This window comes from Falco peregrinus, chromosome 6 (genome assembly GCF_023634155.1).
Source record: "Falco peregrinus isolate bFalPer1 chromosome 6, bFalPer1.pri, whole genome shotgun sequence".
Lineage (NCBI taxonomy): Eukaryota > Metazoa > Chordata > Aves > Falconiformes > Falconidae > Falco > Falco peregrinus.
Genome location: NC_073726.1, coordinates 29,513,565 through 29,528,333, shown reverse-complemented (window position 1 = coordinate 29,528,333; position 14,769 = coordinate 29,513,565). Strand labels below are relative to the sequence as shown.

The 14,769-nt window shown below is 47.0% G+C and overlaps 1 protein-coding gene across 3 annotated transcripts in view; it reads right to left on the bottom strand.

Annotated features, from left to right (window-relative positions):
* PRKCQ (protein kinase C theta) overlaps positions 1 to 9,390 on the bottom strand; it is a 66,886-nt gene extending 57,496 nt beyond the window's left edge. Inside the window, exon 1 of one of the 3 annotated variants that reach the window (XM_013301354.3) lies at positions 9,068 to 9,390. The gene's annotated coding sequence lies outside the window, so the exon portion shown is untranslated. Of the gene's footprint in view, positions 1 to 6,501; positions 6,519 to 6,946; positions 7,099 to 9,067 lie in introns of those variants that run through there. The other 2 variants (XM_055808555.1, XM_055808556.1) reach the window with 2 other exon arrangements.
* Positions 9,391 to 14,769: the final 5,379 nt, after the last annotated feature.

Here is a 14,769-nt window from a genome sequence, read left to right as displayed (position 1 = left end):
TGGCAGCAGTTAAGCAAATTCAGAGATCAGCTTACAGGTCTTCATCTGCCTCAAGAACCAAATGAACCAACACATGTGTTACAGAGAGAGACCAATAAGCTGAGTACGCAAGGATGGTCTACAGCTTTGCATAAGCACTCTGAACCAAAACTCACTGAAACCTTTATTTTACTTTCTATGGGGTTTGAATCTGGTCAATAAATAAGGCAGAAGGGCACTGCTAATAACTAGGAACTAGAAAAACTGACATAAGCAGTGTAACTGAATTCTCTAATGATGAGATTTGGTAAAAGCACCATTCTTCCCGCTTTCACTAGAAAACACATTGCAGAGAACCACCTTGCTTTGATGGCTGGGGGCAGGGGGAAACAGAACTGTTTTCAGGAGACCTTCTCTACCTTATTTGCTCAAATGTTTTAATAATAATATCTATAGTTGCTCTGACAAACACCCTCCCCTTGTACATGGGGGAGGAGGGGACAGGGGAGGTGAAAATGAAAGCTGGAGGATGCACATTCTTTACTATTTCACCAATGGTATAAATCAAAACATAAATAGCAAGTGTTACTGCAGGGGTGGGAGGGGAAAACCTGGGTAAATTCAGCTCTTAACATGTGCACGGCCCTTGAAGACAAATAACGGTGACTCCCACATCAGCATTTGTCTCTCTGGTTTCCGTGGATAAGTAGGGTACGACCTTGTCTAAATCCCATCCACAAGCCAGAACAAATCTCTATAAGCCTCAGCTGCTCTTTCTGTTCTCAACATATCAGACCCAAAATGCCTCCTCTTTCATCGGGCAGATTCTTCCCCCACTGCAGCTATCCCTGACTTGCACTGCTGATTTACATCGGAAGAGGAGCAGGCTCATCAGCTCATAGAAACTCCTCAGCAAAATCAAATGACCACATCAAAAACCTCCTCAGAAGAAAAGGCTTGGATCCAGCTGAAAAATTAATCACGTGCATGTTTAGTTGTGAAACAAAATAGAAGGTAAGTTTCTGCTCCCAGTGCACTTGCAGAAGTCTGGAGCAAGGTTCATGGGGATTTTTGATGCTAGGTGACCCCAAAGCTAGGCCTCTTTGCTAATGTGACAGCCATTCTGTTGCTAGCTGTGGTGGCCCTGAGCATCTCTGTAGATTGTTATCTGCTATTTGCAACATCACGGGGTCATTAAAAGACCAAGCTGAATTAGGACTTCACTTTTGCCAAGGCAAAGCTGCAACAAGGTTACACGTTCCAGGAAAGTTACTCTAGCCTTATGTGTGTGTTTGCAGATAGTCCTGCTGCCACCAGCATTTCTCTCTTTTTTTTTTTTTTTTTCTTTCTTTCTTTTTAAATTAAAATATAAAATTAAGGGCTTACACCTGGGTAATTTATTTAGGTTACAGGTTAAATTTGGCATCTCAGAGAGAGACATTTAGCTCACAGTGAGGCTACTGCTGCTGTGTGTTTGGTCCCAAGGACAGAGCTGGGTCTGAAGTGTTGAGTTACTGCATCAATGAGGACAGGCAGGGACAAAGTATACAACAAACCCCCCAAACCCCTTACTGTTAGTCCAAAATTAGGAGTTCATTTGTTAGAGGGGTTCTTCTCCCACAAAACCCTAGAATAACTTCCCATAACAATGAGTCAGACAAAGCCCTTACAGCCAGTCTGCTTTGGGAATACATCCTCTTTCACCCTTGATCCCTGCGGCCCGGAGATGAGCTACATGAAATCCACACTCTCAGCAAACGTGTGCATTTACAGTGGTGCCACAGCCCTTCTGCTTATCGGGATGGACTGGATTTATTTGCTTTTCCAGAAAACACACGGTGCAATGACACAGGAGGGAGGAATTGCACCTCCTGGCCTGGGTAGGTGGCTGCTCTGCAATGAAACATCCAGGTGTGATGACAGAAGAGGAATCTGCCTTTGATTAGAGCTGTTGTTCAGGTTCTAACTTGTCTGTTGTACTGTTCCTGGGTCTTTCAAATGCCTCACATTTAATCAAGGTATGACACAGCGGAGTCCAGAGGAGTCTATGGCCTCAAAGATGACTTTTTAGGGCTGTGATTTAGCTCACAACTCTTGGCCCAGCCATAGTGGTGAGGAGCGGGTGACCATGGAGAGCCATTTCTCCTCACCTTCTCTGCTGAAGTCCCAAACTTGCTATATGCAGCGTGCAAGGCCAATTCATTAGGTTCATTATCCTTTTCTGGCTACATCCCTTCCTAAGGGCAAGGGCTTACCTCCTTTCTGTCCTCTGATGGTTACGAAGGTCCTGCTAAAGCCAAACGAGGCAGCCTGACCTTGTGAAGTGATGCCAGCACTGTTGGGATCATCAGTGTGTGGCCATGCATGTCCCACATTGAGTGGATATAGATATAGAAGATACCTTCTCTGGTCCCAAAAGCAAAAGTACCTCCATCTTTTAGGTATATCTCTCTTCCTTGAAAGATCCTTGTCTGTTCTGCCTACAGGGAATGGTCCCTACCACATCCTATCACCCAAAGCCACCTGCCATGGCCCTGCTCAAATGCGCCACAGCCAGCCCTGGGTCTGTGCTGACAGTTACACCATCTTGCTGACTACAGCACAGTGCTCAGCCCTGTTATTTTATTAACACAACCAGTAACTCCAGACACACAGTAATGACCAGGATATGCTTCTTCTCAGGACCATGTTCAGTGGCTCACACTAGCTACCAGGTAGAGCTGTGCATCCTGCCCAACAGGAAGGAGCGGGCAGCAGGTCCCAATCCTTTGCTTAACACCAAAGATGGTCCAGCAAGGAAAATAAATATCACTGGGGGAATGTGATCTAGACATCATTTATCTAGTTTGGACTGGGACTTGATTCGTGCTACATAAGATGAATATTTGGGTTCACCAAGTTCACTTGGATCTCTAGAGACTTTCACCTTTCACCCTGAAAGCACACAGTGGCTCCCCATTGCTCACAAGGTCAGAGTTTGAGGAACAGGCAAGCTTGCATTATTGCAGAGTCTGAGTGGGTCCACCCTGGTTCTGTACGGCCTCCATTCCTTGACGAAGCAATAGACAGAAAGGTTTTATGCCTCATAGACCACCCAACAGGAGGTAATTAGCTCATTCTGTCCCAGGCACTTCTTCTGCAGGGTTATCTTGCTTTCTTACACGGAACGAGGATGCTCTTGCCTTAGCTGTTCTGGCAAGGTGTGTAAGCGTGAATCCTCATACCCAGGAATGACGCTAACAAAGCCAAGGAAAGAGCCAAATCTTAAACTGAAGAGCACTTCTGTACAATGTGCCAGACCTCAGCGCAGGTGAATCTCTAGCTTCTGCAGTAGGGAGGAATGTACTAGCCGCCCCCAGCCCCACACCCACCTTTCACTATATACCTATCCATCTTCTACCCACCTCATTGTACCCAGCACCTCCTTCTTAGGCTGTTGGTCTACACAGGGATTTTCCTGCCCCAGATTGCTGTCGTGATGAGGCTGAGGTTTACCCTACCTCCTCCACTCAATGATCCACTTCTGCAGGCACGCCTGCATCTTCTCCTATGTTACCACCAGTGCCTGGAATGACCTTTTCAAACCAGTTTCAAACACGATTTCCCTGTCTTTCTAAATTATAAAACCCTCCATGAGCAGTAGGTGGTGAGCTGGTGGGTTTTGTTGCCATAAAAAATTCTGTCAAACACATTTGATACAGAACCACTTTTTCAACTTAAAAGAATTAAATATTTTCTGAAGAAAAGCGATGGTTTTTGCTCTAGGAACACGAGGTGCAAAATCTGAAATGTTTTGATTCAGCCAACCTATCATAATGCCTCATGGAAACTACAGATAAGGTTCCCTCATATCGTCATTCTTTCTGTCAACCAGGTTTATCCACAGGACCACCGCATCTTCCATGAACACTGCTCCCAGTAACACTGAGAACGGAGCCAACACCTTTCTGTCACACCTAAAGAGGTCACGGTGCACCATGGAAGCTTCCGGAAAGCAACTGAATGGAAAAGCATGTACCATCTCTAACTAAATTCCTACAACACAGAATAACAGCATTCAGAATAAGAACATTTTTGTTATGGACCAAAATATTTCCATTAAAGAACCAGAAAGACCTGAATATTTTCTGTGTTTTCGAAAGGAAAACACTTTTATATCTCTTGTCCTCTAAAACCAACTGAATCTGTAACCCTGAAGCTTCCAGCTTAGACGCTGCTCTTCTAACACCTTACGGGAGCATGTCACTATGCCCATGAAGAGCTGCTGTCTTGCAACACACGAGGTTGCAAGACTTCCTCCTTCCTTCCATCTCCTTCTTTCACCATTTCTACTTCCATATGTACCATGCTTTTGCTACCTTTGCTATAACTCATTCTTACGTACATTGCAAACTCTTTAGGATCAACTTCTATTTTTATGTATTCATGCACTATCTCATCCTCAGCTCCTGGTCAGGGCAGTTGGAATTATGGAGACCATCCTCCTACTGTCATGTTTGCTGATAATTATAGCGTGCTTAGTACAGAAAGGTTTTTATTGCCAGCTTTGAATTCCTTTACATATCATGGAAGATGTTCCAGCCATCTCCTATAGGCACCTCTCTCTGATCTCACAACAAATTATTTCCTTTAAGTGCTAATGGTCTGGAAACCCTGGATGAAAACTGGATTTTTCATCATTGTAGGTGCCTTGTCTATGCTAGGAGATGATTTCAATGCAGCAATACTTTGATAAAATAATACATACTTCTCAGAAAAAAGACACTTCTTATAACTGCTTTTTCTGTTTTTCCTGTTTGTAGTCAGCAAGGATAAGATGCAGGGTGAGTTGCAAATAAAAAAATTATGCCATGAAAGATATAATTTCTCCATGAAGAGTCTCTTCTGCTCCTGGAGAAGTGATGTCACCTCCTGATGGAAAGGTAACACTGTTGGGTAAAGTTCACGGCCTGATTTCTGGATCCCCTGAGGCTGTTCACCGTTCTGCTGGCCAGGCGCCTCTTGTTGCCTGCAAGCCCCTCGCAGGCAGTTCACAGCTACTTTCTCCATAATCTTTGTGCAAAGCACAGAGGTTTTACCCCTGTTTTAGAGCCAAGCCCAGACTGACGTGCAGATCAGGTCCTTGACAGCTTAGAGACAGAGCATCAAACATCTGTAGGTTAAAACTTTTGGCCACGGAGGAAAAGCATCACAGAGGACACAGCACAACGGGCTCCTGTGATGAGCTGAACCCAGCGGCCCCGCTCTCCCCATTGACCTGGCAGGGTGAGGATGCCCTAAAATGGTCTCAGCACTAAGACTCCCTTCACTTCCCCCATGAAATGGTGAGTTCAGCAGACGTAACAGAAATCACAGGAGCAGCAGAATCAGGCTGAGTAGGACACACAGATGGCCACAAGATTCGTAACGTCCCCGTTTCACTTGTTTATCAATTGGAAATTTTTTTGTCTTTTAGGGTTGGTGTTTCCTGTGCATCTGCTCTGACTGTATTGTTGTGTCTCCTGGAGATAAGTGGGACACTTGCACTTGACAGCGGTAAGGAAAAGGGAATACACTTCTTCTGAATGAATGCCAAGGAAATTAAAAGATGTAATAATAGAGGCAGTTGATTACTGAGAAGCAATCCAGCCCCAAACAGGTCAAATGTGATGTGGAAATGACCATTCACAAACCCCAGAAAAATACAGCATAGAGCTCTATCATCTGTAAATCTTAGGGTTCTTTACAGTTCAGATAAATATCAAGAAATTCACTTGAGAGATAACTGAACCCTACATCCACACTGCACACATGGCATCGTGGTGAGAAAGACAGTTACGTGAAAGCTGCACCATTTTCTTTTCATCCTGCTCCGGGTACATCCTACACAACCATATGCTTCTTCCATTCAGCATTTCTGCCCCAAAGGAGCAGACACAGGCAAGTATTCTTACACATTGGTGGAAGTAAAAATATCCCACAACAGGATGGCACAACTCTGCCCCAGCAAGCTGCTCCAAAGCAACGGTGTTGCTACAAGGTATGATACAAACCAGAGGAATTATCTGTTGCTATAACAGCTGTGTGTAATTTGTAAAGCAGTCTGGGTTCATTTCACACACATCATCAGCATCAATAAACGTTTCTACTGCTAGATGTGATCTGGTTGGTAGTGACAAATTAAAAATCTCCAACAGGCCTGATAAATCACTAAATTAACACAAACAAGTAACGATACAAAAAGCACTTTGCAATTGGCTACAGGGAACGGTCTATAGTTCATGCTGCCTGTGCCAATGTTTTCCTTCCAGCCAGACCTACGACCAGGAGTCAGATGCTCCAGTTAGGATGCAAGTGCAGGCAAACAGAGAACACCACCACGGAATGGAAACAAACTGTCACAGCGAGCTCGCGGGCTAACACAGACTGCCTTCTGATATCGAGCACGAACGTGAGCTGGTGGACAAGTCTGTGTGAGAGCAGGCAGAGAGCATATGAGTAACCCTGTGAGGGAACTGCGGACGCGGATGAAGCTGTAGGTACCTGTGATCAAGGCTCTGGTTAATCCTACAGACGATGGTGCACATACAGGTTTTGGATGTTCATACTACTGCATTTCTCTTCCTTTTCTGTTTTGAGAATCACTTGTTCGAAGCTCAGGCAAAGGACAACACTGCTTACACAGATTCTGGCTTCAGCAAAATGGGAAGCAAGAGCAGAATTTGCAGCCAAGTGTGTTAACTTCGATTGACAAACATATATGTAAACAGCCAAGAGCAGCTCCTGCAGGGCAGCTCTCCCAACAGTTAGTACTTTGCCTCCCTCCTAGGCTGCCACAGAGCTCTCCGCAATTAAACCCAGAGGGGAAGAAAAGAAACCAAAAAGTTGCTATCAGAATTTATATTCACCGTATCGCCCTCTTCAGAACAAAGGGGGAGGATATACAGAGACTAACCGGGAAAAGATGCCAAGGAGGAAAAGGAAAAACTTGCCATGCTGGGAAGCTAAGCTGCTGGGGCTCTCCTTCCTTCCATCCCTCCTTCCTCATCCCTCCTTCTAGGCCTTTCCTTTGAAACCCTCCACCTCTGACGTGATGGTGAGGCACACACCGCATCCGTGAGCAGCTCTGAGAGTCAACTGAGTGACTTTCTTTGAAAGGAAACAGACTTGAGGCAAGGGGAAAAAAAATTAGTTAGCTCCACCCTGGCAGTGTAATAACCCCCCCCTGCTCATAGCTCTCCTAGCTGTGAAAAAAAAAAAAAAAAGAAAAAAAAAGAAAAGTTTTACCCAGCGTAGCAGTGTGATTACAAAAAACAGCCTGGGCACAGGGGCGCTGCTGAGATGCAGGGTGGGGGGATCTGAATCTTGATGGGGCTTTGAAAAAAATCCCAAAGGACACGTAGAAGTGGGGAGAAAGTCTAACTAAACTCTGCTTTGCCTATGTCGCTGCAACTGTGGCATCGCCTTAAAGCAGCAAGTCTTTCAAGTCAAAAACTTCTGAGCATTACTTGCTTCATTCATCATGTGTCCTTGTAGAGGTTGGCCCAAAAGTCACGCAAGGAAAATGAGGGGTTCAGCATGGATTAGGGAGCTTTGGCAAGTGAAGGCTGGTGGATGTCAAAGTCTTATGTCCAGCCTAGACACCAAAAAAGAGACAGAGGCAACAACCCAGAGCCTACACTGGGATCCACATTCAAGTCTGATGTCAGGAAATCACCTCTAATGTCCAGGACATCAGTTGTCTCAGGAAGCTGCTTGATGCCTTCAGCTGAATCCAGCCCTGCTCCACCACAACCAGGTGGGACAGGAGCCTCCTGGGAGCAAGTGCTCCTTGTTGGTCCCTCACCTTGGCTCCTAAAGCACATTCCTCAGAAACTCAAAAATGCCTGGTAGCCTCAACTGGGATGTGGAGTCCTTTCTTCAATCAAAAAAAAGGGTAAAAAAATATAAAAACCACAAGTCCAGGACCTGAAGGATTTGGCTGTTTAAAAATAGAAAAGTCAGAACCTTGCCCTATTCACTGCAAATAGTTTTCTCCTCACCTTGCCTTTTCTTTTTTTTTTTTTTTAAATAGCAAGTTCAGTGAAACTTTATTTCTTCCTGCCCTAGTAACCCTACTAAATAATCTGCTATTAGCATCACTCAGTTGAGTGGCTTTCAACTGCTTAAGTAATTTTCTTCGCTACTGTTGTTTCATGGGTGGAAATTGAAAAAGCGAGCCCATAAAAAGCTTTCCGCCCCTGCAAAGTTATCACACCACTGGAGATGACACAGAAGTACTGCGGTGAAGTTAGTGAAGTTGCATCGCAGTTACAATTGCAAAGGATCCCATGACATCCAAGAGTTTAACTTCATTAGCATTCCATAAAATCCCCCAGGTCTGAGGCCGAGCGGCCAGGCTGGGTTTCGAGCCCTCTCCTTGGCAGTGCCATGCCGCTGCACAGGGGTAATGGGGACAGTCCCTCTCTCCTTACCGCTCAAACCTGCTTTCAAAGTCAGCACAGCGCCAGTGGGTAGAATATTACAAACTCGATTTGAAAACAATATACCCAGCCACTCACACCACATTGCCTCTACAGCTAGACTCCTCGCTGTCTGTTGCATTACATACTGATGTGACAAAGGAACACCTACAAAACATCACTGAACCTAGCAGGGGAAAGTATTTTCCCTTTCTATTTTCCCCAGTTTGTTTGCTGTGTTGAATAACACTTTGGCTGCAGTTGTTTTTAATTGTTTTTCTTATTTTCCCCTCTCCTTTGTATTGCATGAAGGAGATTGCACATAGGAGAAAACACTTTTTTAAAGGTAGGAAAATGTGATTATGAAAGCACAAACACTTGCAAAAGACATCAGGTGTAGGTCCTGCGAGAAATTTAAACTCTTAATTAAGGGGGGGGTGGGGGTGGTGGTGTGTGGGAAGCAAAAACCCAAGAGCTCTTTGGCTAAATGTCAAGTTGCCAGCCTTAATACCGGCAACAGCGCAAGCATCGATAGCTGAAGCCGAACGCCCCGAGCAGCGCCCAGGTACCGTGGAAACCTCCCAGCACCAGCAGCGCCCCGGACGCCCCCGCGCTGCCCCCGCACTCCCCCGCTCCGCAGGCGGTACCTGCTGCCCGCACGGCTCGGCGCAGCCCGGTGCACTCAAACCCGGCTCGGCTCGGCGCAGCCCGGTGCAGTTAAACTCGGCTCGGCGCAGCCCGGCGTTCGGCTCGGCGCAGCCCAGTTCAGTTGAGTTCGGCGCGGCGCAGCCCAGCCCAGTTCAGTTGAGTTCGGCGCGGCGCGGCGCAGCCCGGTTCAGTTAAACCCGGCGCGGCTCGGCGCGGCGCAGCCCGGCCTTGGCACGGCGTGAGCCCCGCTCAGCCCGGCTCTGCCGAGGCCCCGCCCGGCTCAGCCCGGCCCGGCCGGGCGCAGCGCAGCGCTACCCGCCGCCCCCGCCCCGCGCCCGCCGGGCCCCCCGCTGGGGCTGCCCTCGCCGCCTCTTCCTCCCCCTCCCCCTCGCCCTCCTCCTCCTCCTCCTCGGCGCCACCCAGCGCCGCGTGTCCCCCCCTCCCCGGGCCCGCCGGCCCCCCCCCCCCGTGGTTACCCCCGCAGTCCCCGGGGCTGGGGCCGGCTGGGCGGTGGGCATCGTGCCGGCCCTGCGAGCTGCCCCGCTCCGGGGCCGGGCGCGCCCGCTGCCCTCTGCAGGCAGGGAAGCCGCGGCTGCGGGGCAAGGCTCACCGAAAAACTAAGTAATTCGGACAACCCGATTTTTTTCAGGCTAGAGCTGGGGGGTGCGGGGGTTGCAGAGGGGAGCCAAAGAGGAAGCCTGTCCCCATTCATCACGTTACATTCTCGGCCATGGGTGTTTGAAATGTTTCCCTTCCAGCCAAGCCCAGTTCCGACCAGGTTATTGTATGAACAAAAGCCCGGTGGTACTTGTGCGGTGCCCCCCTTCAGGGCTTGAAGGTGTCAGAGGTGGGTTTTGCCTGGGACATCCCCCAGGAGGTCAGCTCTGCGGGTCCTGTGGCTTCCTCCTGTGCTGGAGGGTTCGTTGTGATGCTGGCGGCTGGAGACAGGTGGATCTGGAGGGGGAAACTGGCCTGGGAACCTGGGAGAGGAGCAACAAGAAGGAAAGGAGACCCCAGAAATGTGGGTGCCAACGGATTTAGGAGAGGACAGTGTGAAATGCCCCCATCCTGCGAAAGCACACCAGCCTTGTGAGGCTGGTGGGCTTCACCCCTGCTCAGCAGTCAACCAAGTAGTCACAGCTGTACCTAGGACACCCACAGATGTCCCTCACACCCGTGACGTTCCCACAGGAGACACGAGGCCATGTTCAGGTACCTTCTGTGGGTCCTAAGGCCCTGGCGAAGAATCTCGGATGGTGTTTCCCTAAGAGGTCAACACACCATTAGAGGTGCAGAACATGCCATCTCCAGGCTCATAAAAGAGGTGTTTTATTTGAAATCATCCAAACGAGGTGTTTAGAAATTTTAGGACCTGTAAGTGCCTGCTTTGAACAGGCTGGGATGGGTCTTTGAATGCCATTGTAGTAATTTCACCCTTGTTGCTGATCCCTAAAGTGTAAAGTATGCGTTAAAATAAAGAAAAGGTAGGCAAAGCAAGGCAAAGGGAAAGTCTGCTGGGATTTTGGAAATCAAGGGAAATTAATTACTTTCAAAGAGTGGTTCTGTCCTGTTTTCTGTAACAATTTGAGCTGAGTATAACACCTATTCCTGTTACCAGCAGGAGAGAGAAGTTTCACGAAGCAGATGATTTTGCATTTTAATTGCTCACACACCATTAACTTACACATCCATCCTTCCTGTCTGCATCAGTCCATTACACTGGGGGTGAGAGGTGGGGTGGGGGCAGGAGATGTAGTGTTGATACTGCGAGCGTGCAGAACAGCTTCTTTCACCCCATGTGAAGGTGAGCTGTATATAATTAAAATCATGTATCCCCACCCCAGCCTTAAGTTTTCAGCTCTGCTGTTTGCTGTTGCTACAATTTGCACAGGAACGTGGTGGTTGGAGGACCATTGTATCCACCTGCACTTAGGATGAGCCTAAGCTTTGGGCGTCTTGGTGGCATATGCCCAGCTGCGATGCAGCCCCACGGTCCCTCCCGCATTCCCTGCCCCCACTGATATTGCCCCTTGCCCCACGGGCTCCCACCCTGGGGGACAGAGCACGACACAGCAGCCGGTTACATGAGGATCATTTTGCCTATAGGAAATTCTGCAGGCGTGCAAATATTCAGGCTCAGGATTAGTTTCTGTGTATCACAGAGAACAGCTCATCAGGCTGCTTAGCTCCAACACTGGGGCAGAAAAAAGTTTTCAACCTGTGTCTTCTCCCAGCAAAACATCTGGCTGTACAATGACAAGATCCCAGAGCAGGAGCAAGCTTTGGTAGGACATCTTGACATCTTCCGGCCCTTGCCCCAAGCCAAGGAAAAACTAAAGGGCGCATTCACACATTTTGTCCCTCCAGACCTCAGGTGCCATCTTCGGGCCTGCCGGCTACATTCCCTTCATGTGTAACCTAAACCTCCCTTGCTACGATTTAAGCCCATTTCTTGCTACGGAATCTCATAGAATGGTTTGGGTGGGAAAGGATCTTTCAAAGTCACTTAGTCCAACACCCCTGCAAAGAACAGGGGCATCTTCAACCAGGTCCTACCCCCCAGAGACACGGGGAACAGATTTTCCCCTTCTTTTTCGCAGCAGCTTTTTGTACATTTCAAACCGACAGTGCTGTAGCCTGGGCAGCAGCTGCCATATTAATTACCCAGCTGTCACAAAGCTTCCACCGAAACACCCATTGACTGCCGTATGTTATTATTGTCATTTGACTTGTACAACTCATCAGGCATTGCCTTCTACAAGGCCACTCCTGTGGGTGTAGGTATCTGGAAACCAAAAGCCCTTAAAGCTGCATCTTTCTGGTGGAAAATGTCACCACAAGCCATCGTGTTTTCTTTCCTGTATTTGAAAACCACCCACTTTTTCAGTAAGAAAAAAAAAAAATCAAACTAATTGAGCGCTTTGCCTGGGCAATGGGCCTTTCTGAAGAGTTTCATTCTCAAAATATTTGGTCTTTGTTGTTTGGTTTTCAAGGATGATTATTTGCAGTTTGTTGTTAATTTAAAGGAGGTGTGGGGAAAAAATAACAAGGGAAAACATTTAATAACTGCTGCGAAAGAAGGTAAAATATTCCTCTTGCTTTGAATTAATTGAAACTCTATGAGTCAATGCACTTGAAAAATAAAGAAGTAAATATAGCAGGCTGGGTAATTTTCAATGTTAGAATAACACTAAAACAGAGCTTTTTATTTTTTTACCTCCCCAAAGGTTTTCATTTCTGCTCAAAGTGTGCGCTGCACGTTAACACGAGGTTCACATTTCAGTCTCTTCTAACAGTCATAAAAAAAAAGGTTTGGAAAGGACCAGAGGGTTCACTTCATCCCTCCTACAACACGGTGGGTCTGGCGCTCCCAAAGCACCCGTTCCCGAGGGAAGCCTGCCTGCCCGGCTGTCACACATGTCCAGCTCAGGAGCTCCCCGGCCTCCTCAGAAGAGGACAGGAAATGCAGCGAGAGAATCAAACCGCTTGCAAAACACTGTGTGACAGTGCATATCTGCCAGACTTCACCAGAAAAGGTTGAGTAACGATGGGAGAATCTTTCTACAGGGACCACTCTGATTTTACCTCCTTGGAACTTCTTGACTGGAGATAATGTATCATCTCTTTCGAGCTATAAAGAGAAATAAGTCAACTGTGATGCTGGTCTTACCACTGGTGTTTTTTGCAGTACCCTGCAAGAGTTTTTAGTCTCTTACCAAGGACCAAGAGAACATACGATGCAAAATATGTTCCTAGTTAATCAAGTCTGCTCAGCTGTGATTTTATAAAGGTTCACATTTCTTTTTCTCAGTCCCTATTCAGTCATTTTGGGTTCGATATTACAGTTCTTCAGCAGCCATGAACTGGTAGCATTCCAAATAATCAACTTAAGCAGATGCATAAAACAAATTTTAGGGCAAAGGCTGAGGGAGGCAAAGCCGCTGCTTGCCCTTCCCTGCTGGTTCTCATACTCTGCCTCTCCCCTGTCTGTGTCCTGCCTCCCCACCCCAGGTTACGGCTTCCTCACTTTGCTGACTCAACCGATCGCCTCACCGTGCTCTCAGCCAGAGCAGCAAAACAGTCTGGATTGAAGAAAAACAAGCAAAGCAAAATTGAAAAGGGAAAAAAAAAAAAAAAAAAAAGATTTGCCCTTGCCTGTAACAGGCATCATTTTTGCAGGGCATGGCCATGTGAAGAGCTGAGTGAACACAGCGGTGGTGACGAAGAGGTGAAGTGGGTGGTGGAGGACTAGGAGCAGGTGAAAACCTCCCCAGCCAGCTTCATAGCCAAAAGGCTTATGGTGTGTGACCACTGCTCTAGTTGGCACTGCATGAGAGGTGTGCTGCTTTGAAACTGCTAGGAAAATACAAAGTCATTTGTGATTAGAAGCTCCTCTCCTGTCCTGGAGAATAGCCCCTCATTGCTCATGGGCAAGCAATACCCCTTCACTGACTTCTGCACCATCCCTAGTAAGTCTCCATGAAAAGGGGATCATGGAAAGCTGGCTGCAAGCTTGGCCTGTTCCTATGCCTGGACATTAGCTGTTGACCACCCTTGGAGAAAAATGGCCCAGTCTGGGGGTTGCAGGACTGCTGATGCACATACTCTTGCCTTTCTTAGCTCCTTTGATAAGATTAATTAATTGCATGGGGAAATCTGAAGCAAAATCAACAGTAGTCATCTTTGAAATCACAGCATCACAGAATGGTTGAGGTTGGAAGGGACTTCTGGAGGTCACCTTGTCCAGCCTCCTTGCTCAAGCAGGGCCACACAGAGCTGGTTTCCCACAACCATGTCCAGGCAGCTTTTGAATGTCTCCAAGGATGGAGACCCCACAATCTCTTTGGGCAACCAAATGACGTTAGGCTCTTCTTGTAATGTATTTATATATCCTCTGTATCTACTGCCTTCCCAGTTAAAAGCACTTTAGTTCAAGTTCAGTTAGAATTAGCAGAAGTCATTGGCCAGGGACATCATAGAGGTTAAGAGATCAGCGGGATTCCAGGTAGGCTCATATTTGTCTTTGTAACTTGCATTGGTATTCAGCACAGAAATTTGTACCCCTCTAGAGAGTACTCTGAAGACAAGGTGACTGGAAGGCTGATCAGTCATCTTCTGCTGCTGTGCTGACAATACAGGGCTTTTTGTTTTGAACATGAGATCTTTTTTCTAGTTTTAGATCTGGATGTCTGAGTTCTTAGCCTTGCTGCTGACAACTCACATCATGGTGTGCTCCCATCACTGATATCTGTACCGGGATTTAAGCTGCAGCATAGCTGAAATCTGTGTCATGGCTAGAAGATGCTTATGATGCTTTTCGAGGTTGCACAGATATTCTCCTTGGAGACATAGTTGCCTCCTTCAAACTAATGGGCTCCAGCACCCCAGATGGTGAGGGCTCTTGCATTTGATCTAGTGATCATGCATTCATAATGGGATTGAACCCTCCTCCCAGGAATATAGAATTTTATGATTTTTTTTTTAATTAATCTGTGTGGTTTCAGCAGACAGACACAGATTCCTATTTTTCAAATAAATAGTTTGTCAGAATGAGCAATAGGACACCATGATGTTAATACAAATTTGGAACTTCAATGAATACTATCTCATGTAATGGTGAGGTGCTGAGAAGTTTTTCCTGGTAACTTTGATTCTGGGTTATACACTGCAGTAACACAAAGTAGTTTGTCACTAGTATTCA